The sequence below is a fragment of the Periplaneta americana genome, chromosome 4 (genome assembly GCF_040183065.1).
Source record: "Periplaneta americana isolate PAMFEO1 chromosome 4, P.americana_PAMFEO1_priV1, whole genome shotgun sequence".
NCBI lineage: Eukaryota > Metazoa > Arthropoda > Insecta > Blattodea > Blattidae > Periplaneta > Periplaneta americana.
The window spans coordinates 93,602,207-93,617,841 of NC_091120.1; the positions used below are offsets into that span (position 1 = coordinate 93,602,207).

General features: G+C 35.7%; 1 long non-coding RNA gene across 1 annotated transcript in view; it reads right to left on the bottom strand.

Annotated features, from left to right (window-relative positions):
- LOC138698055 (uncharacterized) overlaps window positions 1-15,635 on the bottom strand; it is a 347,446-nt gene that overhangs the window by 101,259 nt on the left and 230,552 nt on the right. The window contains exon 3 of the long non-coding RNA XR_011331673.1: window positions 10,123-10,182. This is a non-coding gene — a long non-coding RNA (uncharacterized lncRNA). The remainder of the gene's footprint in view (window positions 1-10,122; window positions 10,183-15,635) is intronic.

Consider the following 15,635-nt stretch of genomic DNA (forward strand, 5'->3'; position numbering starts at 1 on the left):
TATGCACTAATTTCAATTAATTGAATCCCATATTTTTTTTTGTGTATCAGATGAGTTAAATTCTCAGTTTTCTAAGGAGCCAGTCCCTTATCTCGCTCTTCCTCCCTCTGTATTTCATAACAGTTGAGGAAGCGTGTCGTGCTTCCATGACGTGGCGAAGCAGAGAAAAACTAGTGGAAATATTCAGAAAGTATAACATGAATGTTGCTACCGATACCAATTGCTTGTTGCTTCCTTTGTGCTTCTCGTTCGCGTCTCGATGCTGTGTTTTGTAGTGCAGCAAGAATGAACACGAACCGTAGAATACAGACGGTGACAGCAGTTACAAAGTATGTAGTACACACGTGATGTAGGATAAGTTATTTTTTCCTCCTCTGACTAGAGATTTTTCAATAATAATGCTGTATATTTATAGATAATCTGTATTATATAAAAATTAATTATTATAATATAAATAACCCTATTCTCAGGTCAAGGTGCAGTTTATGTTTTGGTGAAGATGGATTACATTTATATTTATTATTGGATTATTATTTGAAATTTTATTATGAAATTGGATTTAATATAACATTTGGGTTGCATTCAAAAAATATTGATTATTCAATCTATCTTAAGTAAGAAGCAATTAATTGCAATCAGTTTCCGAAAGTATGGTTGACTAGCTTACTGCCAACTATACCGTCATTTCCCATAACTATGGTCCTGGAACACAACTATGGTCCACGATACAACTGTTCAAAGAACATTGTAGAAGTAACATAGACCGTTCGTAGATAGCTGCAATGACTTGACTTCAAACTACAGTACAGCGAAAATATAGATAAACGAGGTACTACGTTATGGAGTACAAAATGGAACATAGTTGTGTTCCTAGACCATAGTTGTGGGAAATGACGGTGCATAGTTTGTATTAAAGTAATTTAATCAGTTATTCAACGACGCTGTATCAACTGCAAGGTTGTTGTTGTTGTTGTTTAGTCAACTGTCCAAAGACAGGTTTGAATCCCCCAAGTGATACCAACATGGCACCACTTATGAGGCAACAGGCCAGGTGATAATGAGGTAGGGTGGACCACATATCCAATCATCTGTCCAGTATCTTCCTGTAGGTACTTCGCTCATCATAAATATTGCAGGGTTTGCAGGGACTCAAACCTCTACCTCTATTCCTTTTAATGAGAAGTCACCATCTGTCTGAGCTATAGGTGACGTCTTGGAAGTTGGAAAAATAAGGTGTTCTCGTAATTAAAATGTTAATAGACCCTATAGGATCTACTAGGTATTCACTACCTTCCTTCAGAATATGTGAGAATACAACAGACACCACACAACTCTGCTGGACAATACGCGAAGTCAATAAAAGACTAGTTGATATGACCTCAGGACAAACGGGTATCCATTATTCATGTGACAGTGGCACGCGATCATCCCAGCAAGAAGCTGAGTGTGTAAGTTCCGGGGTGGTGACACGTTGGCAAATAGGATACACGGAACAATGACGTGGTGTCTTTTATCTCACCGGTATTTCTTGATTGACTGCCCCAAGGGACGAACTTTGACCTAACCTTTATAAGTGTTAAGATGACCCCTCGCATCAGCCTCCCAGTGCGTTGTGATGGACCGCTGTACTGCGACACCTCTGACCCCAGCGCTGCTTGCCTCGCTGTGTTGACCGGACAAGCCAGTTTATCCACGTCACACTTGGTGCAAATAAACAAATTTCGGAGTGTTAATGTGTTGTAAAAGGCGGAACAGGATTGTCGGCAGTGCGTGTGATCCCTATTACAAGCTGACTGAAGATCGATCACTACGGGCTCAGGTAACTGACGGTTTTCTCACCAATTAGACGGACACGGGGCGCTCAAAGCACAAGGCAATCAAGTCACAAAAATAAACTTTTCATAAAATTAGACAAAGTCTTTTATGTATAGTTAATTACCCATTAAAGCTGAGTGTGATTTTAAACACCTGCACCATTGCAAAGATTGTGAAGACATGATTCTTTTATGCTCTGAAAGTAGACTTATCTAAGGTATGTACAGATAAAATGTCTCCCAATTGACCAAAAGTGGACGTGATTCCCTTGTACTCTGAAAGCCCCAGCGATATTCGACAGATTTCAACTCTAGATGGATTCATAATAAGACTTTCGATAGGAAGTCCACACGTCTCCGTGTCTTCGTGAAGCACAACACAGGACATTGCATCGACGGTTTTAAATTAAATTCAGACTAATACCCATGGTCTCCACGTGCGATAAACTATGCATTTATAATTACGCACACAAGTGGACTTGATAAATTATCTCCAGCAAGAAAATATTTTTAAGTGTATAATATTAGGCCTATACAGAATGAGCAAAGGTTCGCTACCCCACCGCTTAAAATTGTTGTAATCGATTTGCGCCCTCACATATATGACACTGCTATGACCAAGCCCACGTCGTCAATGCGGAAGTGAACAAAAAAACGCGGGATTGTACGTTTATGTTGATGCATTCGCCGAGAGAAATTTTACCGGGTAGTGGTAGTGGATACCTCAGAATCTCAGCTGTTGGCGTCGATATTATCTGGAAACTTAACAAAACATAAATGCACAGGCAAAAACATTTTCAGTGAGTCGAAGAAAGAAGTTGTCACATCGAAAATGTTTGTTAGTAGTGACGTCTTTGTATATAAATATAAGAAAGAAATTTTTATTTTAACACATCTATCCTCAAGTTTTAGTATGAAAATCACTCTATCTGACGCCACTCTGTTCTTGACTTATCTCCATTCTAAAAAGTAGCTGGAAAGCCTAATTCAACATGACTAGTTCCCTATTATGGGGTAGTGTAGAGGGCTTAGTATGGGGCACTTCATGTTAGGGATATACAGTAGGCTACATTACTAATTTAGATATAGACCTATTTTGTGCAAATGGAGCTTCCTTATCTGCATGTATTCAATATGAATCTTCATACTAACCCGAAGATGACATTTAAAAAGAAATTATAAACAAATTGTGACTTACTGAAATATTGAGAATAAACCATTTTAATCGATCTGGATTTGAACTGGTGACTTTTACTCTGGGCACCAACCGATCACATCCATTAAAGATATTGTTTGGAGTAACAATTAAAATTGTTGTAGTTATAGGCCTATATATATTTACATTAGAAATCCCATCCTATATTAGGAACCTCTTTAACACCTTATATTAGGCACTACTCCATATTAGGAAACCAATTTTGATATAAGTTAAGTTATATTTTCTTAAATCGAGTTTGTAGCTTAAAGTACAAAAAAATATAACCGAAATTATAATAGTGTATAATGATATGTAGTTTGTAACATACAAGGAGTGTTCCATAAACCAACACCGCCACCCAAAAAGACAATTCTGCAATGGGTGGAAATGTTTCGAATGGCAGATTCTGTTACAAATCACAGCTACCTATATCCGCAGTGTGTGGTGGTCTAACGAATGTGATGTTTTGTTAAGTGGACACGTTAATAAACAAAACTGTCATTTCTTTGGTTGGGAAAAACCACAAGAGTATGAACAGAGACCATTACATTCTGAAAAAGTAACAGTGTGGGCTGCATTGGTCCATACTTCATTCACGATGAACATGGAAACAGGATAAATGTCAATGCAAACGTGTACAGACAACGCGTTATTGAACGTTTTCATGGGGATAACATTTTTTGAGTTAAATAATCTTGATTTGGGACAGCAAGTGTTTTAACAATATGGGGTAACTGCCTATACTGGTCATGGAAATCTAACCATACTGCAAGAGCCATTCCTGGTCGACTGATTAATAGGGGATCAGACTTTCCGTATCCTGCATGAAATCCTGATCTGTCTTCATGTGATGCGTTTCTGTGGGGAATATTGAAAGAACAGTGCTTCATACCCGTCCCACGTACTCTAGACGCTCTATGTGAAAACATCGAAGGAGTTGTGCCAAGCCTAACAAGAGAACATTGTGATGCTGTGCTTACCAGGATAGTAGAGCTCATGGAGAAAGTCATAGCCAATGACGGAAGACATAAAAAACACTTAGTTGTACGATAGTCGTAATATTGTAATGTTGTGCGGTACAAGCATTTCAATTACCTTTTTTTTTTTGGGCCACCCCGTAGTAGGCCTATATTTATATAGATCAATGACATTTTACCACGCAAGGAAAGAGTTGGAGAATTAATTTACATAATCTGTGTATACAAATATTTGATATTCTCGACGGTACTAAAGAAACAAAAAGGTACCCCATATTCGGCTACTTTCCTCTATAGCAAAGTTCTGTTCACACTGTACTGTATTTAGCACTGATTTTTTTGTAAAAATGAAAAATTCGTGCAGCGGATTTCAAAAAACGTGTTATTTTGTTATATATCTAGATCTACATTATGATATTTTGTTGCTTAGTCTAATAATTCCGTCAATTTACAGAATTCACTTAAATATCAACAAAATATAAACAATGGCTTAGGATAGATAATATAATTTGAACATGCGTAGGTAAGCTTATGTAAAGTAAGCAGGTAGGCAGATAGATAGACGGACGAACGGACGGAGGACCAACAGACAGACAGAAAAGCTGTCGGACCGAGAGATGGATAATTCTAAAAACATAGGCCTACATAGGCTATATTTAGGCCTATGTTATAACCTCAATATTACTTTCTTCCGGTGAATTTCTATTTTCCTTGTAGGCTAAGTTTCTCGTATTTCATATAATGTGAGTGTTAAAATTTCTCTATAATATTTAGTAAAGAAAATATATTTTTTTGTGTGTGTGGAAAAATGAATAGTCTACATTACTGAAAGTTGGAAATATTGTCTGCGATATCAGGACGAAATTAAATTGATTAATGTAATTTTACTAGACAAAGGACTAAAAAGAAAAAAACATTTGCGAATGAACGAAATGAATTATAAAACATAATTTTCGACTTCTAATACTTCTTCTTGAATTACTGTATATTGTGTTTCTGATCCATCAGTCCTATCCTGGGATCGGTGATACGAACTTGAACTGCTAACTTGTCGGCATGAGAATCAGAGGTCTGGAAATGTCGTAATAAAAATGCTAACTTAAGAACTGTTGCTTGTTCTTTGGTGCTGATCTTGTGTTTGTTGACCTTTGACCTAATCAAATTATATCAAGATTTAATCAGCGACTGCTTGTCAGGATGTTTAGAGGGGGACATCGGCGCTGCCAACGGTTAATTTGCTGAGCTCTAGTTGTAGTGGCAGATTGTGCCGCCAGAGTTAGGTTGACAAGGGTCTCCGGTTCAGCATTTGCATACATAGTGAGAGACAAGACAAAGAAAATCAGACCTTAAAGACCAACACTTGCCAACATTTTCCCGTCCTGCAAACCCCACAACAATAAAGGAAAGGTTTATACTGTCTGGAATTTCAAATATACCGGTAACTAATATTTAAATAGCGGTAACATTTTCTTTATTACTTACTTGTATTTGCGTTATTTAATTGTATACTGACGTCACGTATAGCATATTGTCTGAAGAATACATCCAATGTGAAACTGAATGATATATTTCTCATTAAGTATTTTACTCTGCTGGAACATTTCAGTTCATTTATTACGTTACGAATGTTATTTCCATACGTAGCTTCGCTAAAATACTTTTTTTTTTAACACACAGGAATATAGCCTAAATAACGTCATTTAGGCATTGCAGCCAAATATGAAGAAAACTATTGTTTTCTAGATTGCATGGACTAAAAAACCACCCATTAATATTTTAAAGAAAAGATGTCTCCATTTCAGAAATTGCATGCCCTACGTAGATTTATGTTATTAATTTTGCACAAATCTACTTGAAACTGCTCTTCGTATAAGATTATTGCTAATTCATTCACAGTTTTTTCCCCAAGGGTAGGTATAGGTCTCTCACTGCAAACCCAGCATTCTACAAATATATTATATTTTCTGCCTTCCAAGTAGACTATTATCTATTTACCTTAATACGCTTCTGTCATATGATATCTTCTTTCGCCCCGAACTCTTCTCCCGTTCACCATTCCTTCCAGTGCATCCTTCAGTATGGAGTTTCTCCTCAGCCAGTGACCCAGATAAATCCTTTTTCTCTTTCTGATCAGTTTCAGCATCTTTCTTTCTTCACTCACTCTTTCCAACACAACTTCATTTCTTATTCTTTCTGTCCATTTCACACGCTCCATTCTTCTTCATATCCACATTTCAAAAGCCTTGATACGATGAATTTCGGTGAAGTCCGGAGGGCCTAATTAGTCAAATCCACTCTCCTCACTTCCACGCTGGAGTCTCCCGGAATCTTTTAAGATCCGAAAGAGAGAGTGGTGTGCGGAAAGCAAGAAAAACTGCAAACATGGCACGAAGCTTATTGCTATCATATCTGATACCATTCTTCTAGAAAAGACAGTAGATTTATTAAAATTAAATAGTCCACGTATTAAAAGATATCAGTGTTTTATATTTGCAATTCGATGTCTTACCCATCAAATAATTGACATTGCTGTGAAATCTCAACATTAAAGAGAAAGTTTTTGGAATTTTAGTTTCTGTTGAAAGTTTCCTATGCATAACAACAAAAGGGGCTTACAAGTGACCGCTAATCATTTCAGAAAGAGAGATCCTCTCGTTACCTGTAGACTACATCGGATCGTCTTTAGTGACGATTCTGCTGTGCTGGAGGCAGAACCATTCTATACCAAATTCAGAGGCAAGAGTAGAAATAATTCTGCATTGAATTATTTTGTTTATAAAAATAACCATTTAGGCCTACCTTTAGGCTATTTGAACTGTATTACTTAATTTAACAATTTATTGTGTCTCATACAAAACTTGTGAATAAAATCATCTCCTACGATTTGGAGAAAATCGCAATTTTATATTAATCAGTAAATAAAATCAACTTACATAGGCGTAGGCTGCAGCATCATTAAGATATTATTTTTAAATGTGTATCATCCTCGGATAAATGAAATTTTTGTAAAATCGCTGTACACACAGACAAAATGCCCACAACCAAGTTCTATTATTTTTATTCTTATTATTATTATTATTATTATAATATTATTATTATTATTATTATTATTATATTTATCCATTGATAGATATATATAAATTAATTAATTTACTTTTATTTATTTATTTATTTATTTATTTATTTATTTATTTATTTATTTATACTGGCAGAATTAAGGTCATAGGACCTTCTCTTACACTTCACCAGGTCACTAAGTACCCAAGCAGTATAACAGGAATACTGAAAAAGTGCAGTGAACCACTGACACTAGACTTCCAGCTTTATTTCCTTCCGAAAGAAGCCATGCTAATCACTTTTATCGCTCTCTGCCAAGTTTCAACCCACGAACCTCGGATGCAATAGCAAGCACGGTAACTACTTGACCGCCGAGGAGACGGGCTGTACCAATAATCTACTAACTACGAATTTTTCACACATTGCGAAAGGCCTGTGATGAAGCGACAGGAAGGTAGAATGAAAGAGTAGCGCGCGCCGCCATGTTTATAGTGCATTGTGTCCGGTGCGATTGTTGTGACCGCTCCCAGAGCTCAGAGCCTCCAATGCGCGGCCTCTCCCTGCAGGAGGCGGTCACCAACTCTTGGTCGATATTGTCATGTTGTAGGGTCCAAGCCACTCCAGCACTGGACTCCCTGGATGCCAAAGCGACATATGAGTGCGAACCTTGGGTACAGAGACGCAAGATTACATTCTTCGTAGCCCTATCTAATGAATAAAAACGTATGCCAGTCAAATTTCTATTGTTGGTATGGGTATTGATTTCTGAATTTCTTAAATGCTAGCAAGAACATTGTGTAAAGAAATTAGGACGAAATCGCTTTTGAAATGTCGAATGCACGACTAGATATTATAATGGGAAGATAAAATATAAAAAAATAGCTGACGATCCCAATGGTAAGGCACAAATTTTCCGAAAATTGATTAAAACCTTAACTTGAGTTCTTATGGCTGTTGAAACAATTTGTTTTACACCAACCACCAAGACTTTTCATATCTCATTAACTGGACCTATAATTAGGTCTACAACAAATACAAATTGTCTGTGATCTAAGCTTATAACATATTGGACATATTTATCTGCTGATAGCGTCGGCCATTCGTCAGAAATGTTAAGACGATGCGCTACTGAAATTTCTAAATTTACAATTTTTGAGCTACAGGGTTGAAATTTTTACTCAATATGTATATCAATATCATAATCACACATTAAAAATCTCAAATCTTTTCTCATAAACACTTAAAAAAATTAAACTTATTTTGTTTCTTTTATAGGCCTATTCTTAGTGAAAATCCTGTTTCTAAAACGAAAATATATTTTTTTAAATATAATTTTTTCTTGAGAAAACACTGTATATATTGTGTAATGCAGCATTAGTAACGCCCTACTCTAATTTGTTCATTTGTAAAAAAAATATATATAATTTCTCCAATGTTCAAATATTAATAAAAAACAACACTTTAGTAATAAAACTATGCTGAATGCTGTATTTCACAACAGAGATATTAATTAATAAGTATGTCAAGTTTCATCACTCTAGCTTTAACCACTGAGAAATAAAATGAATATTTATCATTGAAAACGTGGAAAATTTCTGCATTGAGATAAACAAATTTAAAGTTTTGGTTACACATAACTCATACATTAACAAAACTTCAACCAATTATATAAAAGTATACTTATAATCAAGATATTAAGATAAAATTTTCATGAAACCGTAGGCCTAAGTTACATTTAGGGCCTATAGCGCGAAAATAAAAACAATGATAAAATTTGTCAAAATTCGATTATTTCCAGTAAACCAGAGCACAAAACAGTACAGACCAATCCAATTAAGTTGTATGGTTACTTACTTCTACTATCGTATTAGGGTATCTTCGCTAGTGACAAATAATTAATTATTATAACAGAAAATTTAACATTATTACGATGTTTTAAATCAATTTTTTGTGCCTTACATTTCGTATTAACTCGTTCACTTTGGTAGGTCACTCTTCTGTTACATTACTTTATCATTATGCAAACCTTCAATGGGGGTTTTGTCCTGATACTCTGGAAGTTTCAAGTGCGTGAGATTGCTTTGAAGCTGTGTGGAAACATAGTCGTGTATTCGAGACTCGCCTAAGGCATGGAAGTTCTTATGTTTCTTCCATGTCTTTATTTGTTTACAGGCAAAAAGTCATACTAATTTCACATTGCGAGAGTTCAAACTTCTGACTACAGAGGTATCAGATCGAGAAATAGTTCAAATAGCAAATTTAATAGCTCAAAAAGTCAGTAGGGCTACCGTATTCAAAAAGTGACGAACTACTTCTGCTACAAGAGCCGTCAGAATTATTATTATGTCACCAGCTTGTTAAATGTCGACTATAGAAAAAGTAATGCTTAAAAGTTATTCAATTATACAATATTTTGTTTATTTCCAACTTCGAATTAACGAATTTTATTTGAGGCGATGGTGTGTAGGCCTACTTTAGTAATTTTATATGTTTACCCCAGCATATTTCTACGAAATGAATTCGACAAACAGGATATATTAAATCTATTCCCCCGGACATAAAATATAGGTATACAATACATATGAACATAATAGGCTATGGTTATCATCGCAAAAAGTTTTCCAATTTTTTGGGGGGGAATAATCATAAAATGTAGCTACATTCAGTGGGTTCTCAATTCGTTCTCTTGCAAAATAATGTAGGCCTAACTTATGTTGGTTTACACTATCCTGGCCACGTGATTTCAGTTTCCCAGTTCCCTCTTATTATAGCCTACATAGATAGTTTAAAAATCCTTAGAAGAGTGAGAATAAAAGCACCAAATAGTCCAATTCTTATGAGAGCACAAAAAAAGAAGAAAGAGAAGGGGAATAAGACGAAGAAGGAAAATGTGTCCAATGAAATTAGAACAGGAGTTTATATACGGGAAGAGGTCGCAGGAATAATTAGGAATTGTCTACGAAATATAATGAAAAGTCTCTCCTTAGATCATGGTTTCAGATTTATTCAAAGATGGGAATAGAGCTGTGCAAGCTGTTGTACAATAGGCTACTATAACAGAAAGTAAAATACTCACCGGAAAATGGTTGGTTTCTTAAATCAGAAGCTTTCCTCTAATCTTAGGGTGAAACAAATCCTGAAAAGAATAAAACAAATTGTTAAGACAATACCGTCACTAACACCCCAATCATCATCATCATCATTTGCATTTTCCTAATGGCTCGGGCGAATAGCCTACGACCTGTTCCGATTTCACACTTTACATCTAAATTTTTTTTTTAGTATGTTATCCTCCTGTAGCCCTAAGCTACCACAAGTTGACGCAGGAATTTGCATTAGTAATCTGGAAGGTCCCTTCTAATGAAACATTAATCATGTTTAACGGAGATAATCTATTTTCAAGATTTGTGGGTTAATTTATTCATTGTAAAAGCGTTCCTGCTGATCGCTAGCGATACGTGGAAAAATTTAGGTTGAATAGAAAGTAGGTGTAAGCACAATCACAAAATACAGCTTACTATTGCTATCATTTCACATGGTATCGGATTCTTTCCGCGAGGACAAAAATAGGGCTAAGAAAGTAATATCTCTGTGCCTCGCATGTTTATTATTTAAATATAGCTTCATTGTCGTTTTATTTTATAAATTTAACGTGTATCGGGCATTCTTTTCAAATATATCAAAGGTCGAATATACATACACTGCTTATAATTAATATTATAGGCTATAGCCTATATTATTCTTTTTTCATTCAGTATATATCTGCAAATTCATAATCCACAACACTTATCACTTCGGAAAATAACTCAAATGACTATATTTTTCTTACACAATATTGAGTGCACATAAATCGGCGCTATGACAAAAAGTTAAGTAGAAAATTTTGATGGTTTAAGAAATTGTAATTGTGTTAAATTCATCTCCTTTTGTTATGCTTCTTGTCCTTGTAGTTATGAAATATCGTCGTTGGAAAAGTTCTAGATGACAATGTGAATCAAGAACAGTATTATCCTCAATCCGTGAGAGCAGTAGCAGTAGACCTAGTAGTAGTAGTAGTAGTAGTAGTAGTAGTAGTAGTATTAGTAGTAGGCCTAGCAGCAGCAGAGCTAATAGTAAAGTCTGGTAGTAATAACACTACTGTAATAGTAAACCTAATAGTACTTGTACTAATAATATTATTAGTAGCAGTAATAGCAGCAGTACTAGTAGTAGGCCTAATAATAGTAGCAGCCGTAGTAGCAGTAGTAGTTCCTCGACTTTGGAATTCCCTGCCAAGTAATGTCGGAGAGTGTCAGTTATCAAACGAATTTATCAATAAACTAAGAAAGAATTTATCAATTAATACTCGTTACCAATTATTGTCGTTGCAATGTTGTTTCAATTTTTCAGTGCTTCTGCATAATATTATAACAGTCTAAATATTCAAATTATCTCATGATACTATTATTCTTATTACTAATATTATTATTACTATTATTATTATTGCTATTATTATCAATATCATTATCATTATCATTACTTCTATTAATATTTATCATTGTTTCACTAGCACTACTTATCTAAATTTTAGGCTTTAATTCTACTCTTAATATTTAGGCCTACTATTATTTACTCACTGTCTTGGTTGTTGTACGTTCCAGTTGTCATTGTATCATTGTATTATTATTATTATTATTATTATTATTATTATTATTATTATTATTATTATTATTATTGTAATGTAATGCTTTTTTAGTATCTGGTTCGGCGGAAGAGAATACTTGTTGGTCTTAACTCTGCCAGATTAAATAAATAAATAGGTTAATTAAATTAATAATAATGATAATAATAATAATAATAATAATATTATTATTATTATTATTATTATTATTATTATTATTATTATTATTATTATTATTATTATTAATTCATATAACAAATTCCGACATACTTTGCCTGGTGATACAGACTACTACACATAGGCCTACCCCAGAAAAGTAGACCGACGAGATCACTGACCCGTGATGGAAGAGTCTGTACTGTATCAATTCGCTCTGTTGGTGCCGCATGCAAACATATCTCATTTTTGCGATAAACTCCCTCTCAGAATGGTCGTCACAGGAAAAGCTAAAGAAAGGGGAAGAAGAAAATGCCCCTTGTGAAAGGGTAAGCTGACCTGACCAATGGGGGAGCTGCCGGACTGGGAAGAGGGAAGGGTGGTGAGAGGGGGGAAAGTCCACAGATGTCAGACCCATTAATTAGCAGAGCTCTTTAATTGCAATCAGCCGGAGGCCCTAGCAACGGTGGCCAGGGGGAGGTTTAGTGGGGGAGCGGCAAGGTTTTCGAGTAAGAAAGGGGAGGTGTTGCTCTTAGACTAAGGGTAAGCTGTATCATGGCACGGACTACACTGCTCTCAAAACGTGTGAGTCATACTCCTCAACGTAAACAGAATCCTTGGTTTCAAAATAAATTCAGACTATGCTAAAGTCGCTTTTCCCAATTTTTCAAGTTGAGATCAAATTTAATAGGCCTATTGAAAACAAAGAGTACAGATCTTGACCTAAGGGCTGTATTCCTATAACAGAATGAAATAATAGCGTAATTATGCTTTCATTCCATCAAATTTGATGTACGGTACAAAATTAGTGCCAAAAGAGACGATTACATCGATAATATTCATGTATTAGGACTGCTTCTTAACAATGACTAATAAGATTAATTGGCGTGATGATTAGAATAGACCTATAGGCTATACCACATGACTTCTTTGGGAGGAAAGTAAAGTTGTGTGTCTCATATCGTAAACCAGGGGTTCCCAACCGGTGTGTCGCGCAGCTCCATGGAGTGTGTCGCGAAATTTTGGATTTGAAAAATAAATTTTATGTTATCCAGAAAGTCTCTTTACGACGTATTTTTTTATTTGCAATGAAGTCTTTGATATGGTAGGCCTACATTTTATTCTGAGACAGACTTTACCAATGAAACGTGAACACCTGCAACAATGCTCAGTTCAGTTTTTCAACCATAAGGCCGCGTATAGAGAAACTCTGTGCAACCCACCAACCGCAGAATTCACATTAAATAGGCGAGTTTTCAAAAACGATAATCTTTCATCGGACATCCAGCATAGATAGATTAGGATTTTTGACACATACCTTTGTTTTCTTTCTAATGCCACTCAAGTTGATGCTTGTTCTTTTATAATTTTTGATTGCGTGTTAACATCGACCTATCTACAACAATACATAGAAGTTGTTATCAATGCTTTTTTTCTCGTGGAACGCGCTGAAACGGCCTTCCAGCATTTTTCATTATGGAACCGAAATATTTGTGAATAACTATGTTTTTAATATAATTTTTCTTTGAATTCTGCTTAGATCTTGTAAGGCTTAGTAACTCAGTTGGACGAAAATGAGGTTAAAAACGACAAAATTTCCGTGCAGTGAACAGTAATCATCTCCCCGTCCGCTATAAAATATTCTAAAGTGAGTTGCACCACATCTTTCTCCAGAAGAAATTTACCAATTATTATTATTATTATTATTATTATTATTATTATTATTATTATTATCATCACTATTAATAAAATCAAATCAGTGTGTCGCGATATTGTGGGCGTTCAGTAAAGAGTGTCGTCAGTCAAAAAAGGTTGGGAACCACTGTCGTAATCTGTGTCGGGCATTTCTCGCCAACGTTCAAGTTTTCTGTGGCAGATTTGAATCTGCGTTAAACGATAACCGCACTATAATTTATGCCTAAAAATTCAGTAGACTATATAGGCCTAAAAGAATGTAGTTGGTCTATATTTTCGGCTTTCTACAGCCCTATTTCGTGACATCGTGCATTGCTGGTTTAATTTCAGCTGCCGATCAAAAAAATCCATTTGGGAAGAAAGTTCTTGCAACGGTAATGAAAGGCATTAAGAGTCATACTAAGTCTGTATCCTAATACACGGTGGACCTATAAGCGACGACTTTACATCCGGGCAGCGGTATAGATCTATGTATTTTGATACAGAAACTTTCTATGCAAATAGACGCAAAGTTAGGTCTTTAATAAATTAAGCGTAAAATTATATTAATCACATTCACATAGAGGGACAAGGCCAAACAGCCGACCGTTGGCATTGCGTCCAAAAATCTCAGCACAAGTGAACGATCATCCAACCAGTACGTTACCTAAGTGTGATTAGCACGATGATCCCCCAGCCCTTGTTGCTACTCAATGTAGCTCCCCAAATTCACCAGTTCATCACTATGCTATGTGTGTACCAGTTCCATACATTGGTCGAAATTTCGTGGACTTGAACCACAGCTCATCCCGTATCGTTACTCTAAAAGCTGACACCAGCATTTTTGGTATGTGTTCTTGAGTACAATGCCCAGTCTGGGAGCATCTGTTATCAGTCTAGCTAAGAATGTATCGCCTTCTATACACGTCACGTCAGCAATCTGCCAATCACAGTTATCAGTCTTACTGCCCACTGACTGCGGCAAAGGTAAGATACTCGCACTTAACTTCCTTTACGCTGGCGTTCCTGGGGTATGTCCTTGACTACAGTGCCCAGTCAGTGGGCATCTGTTGTCACTGCAGCTGAAATTGGTACCACCTCCTAAATACACGTCACGTCAGGAATCTGCCCACCACAGTTGCCAGTTTTATCGCCCACAGACTGCTGCATTTAACGTTCCCTTTACTTATTTCACACATCAAAAACGGTGGCGCGGCCTGTAAGGCATGACGATTTAGGTCACACAGCTAGGGAGCGGGATTATTGATTATGATATTAATAGGCATGTAAATATAAAATTCAATAATAGATACTCTAAACAAACGATGTCAATCTATTTGTTCATTTCATTCTGACAACAGATTTAACTAGGCTGGTTTGCGGTGTAAGCCTTCGGACACCTTCCCCGTAAAAGGTAAAAAAGAATTTCATACAAAATTTTAAAAATATTGTTGAATGGAATTAAAGTCTTACCAAATATTGAAGCTTTCAAGGGAATTTGTAGATTTATATTGCACCTAGAGGTTATTAAAGGAATATGGATATAATATATACTCGAGGACTAACTTGCTATAGGCCATTTTGTTTCCTTTTGTTTTCAATGTGTGTCGGTCTCCCAGACAACAGAAGCCTGTATTCTTACTCTCCAAGACATCACTAAGTTAATTTGAATCGTGGATTTTAATCTCCCGTTTTCTTTTAGGTCTTCTCCTTCACCACCTTCCCTGTGGGAGGTAGTCTTTATCTTGTTTTGATAGTATTTTGTTATCACGTCGAATGTATCCGTACTAAATTAGTTATTAAATTCTTTGAAATACCCATTCTGAAATATCCTTCTTACTTGGTACTACTTGAATCACGTATGTCACAAAGATCTGTGCGTAAATTTCTACTAGATATGTCGAGAATTTCAACTACAGACACATTACAGTATAATAAAAGTTGAAGAGAATCTATTGAAACTTATTCCAAAAATTATTTCTGTAACTTTCTGTACAAAATTAGAGTTGGGGAAAGGTCAAGCAATCTGTCTGGCTCGAAATACAACCACTGCCTCCAGATTACAAAGCAAACACTTTATCATGCAGTTGTCTCTTTTG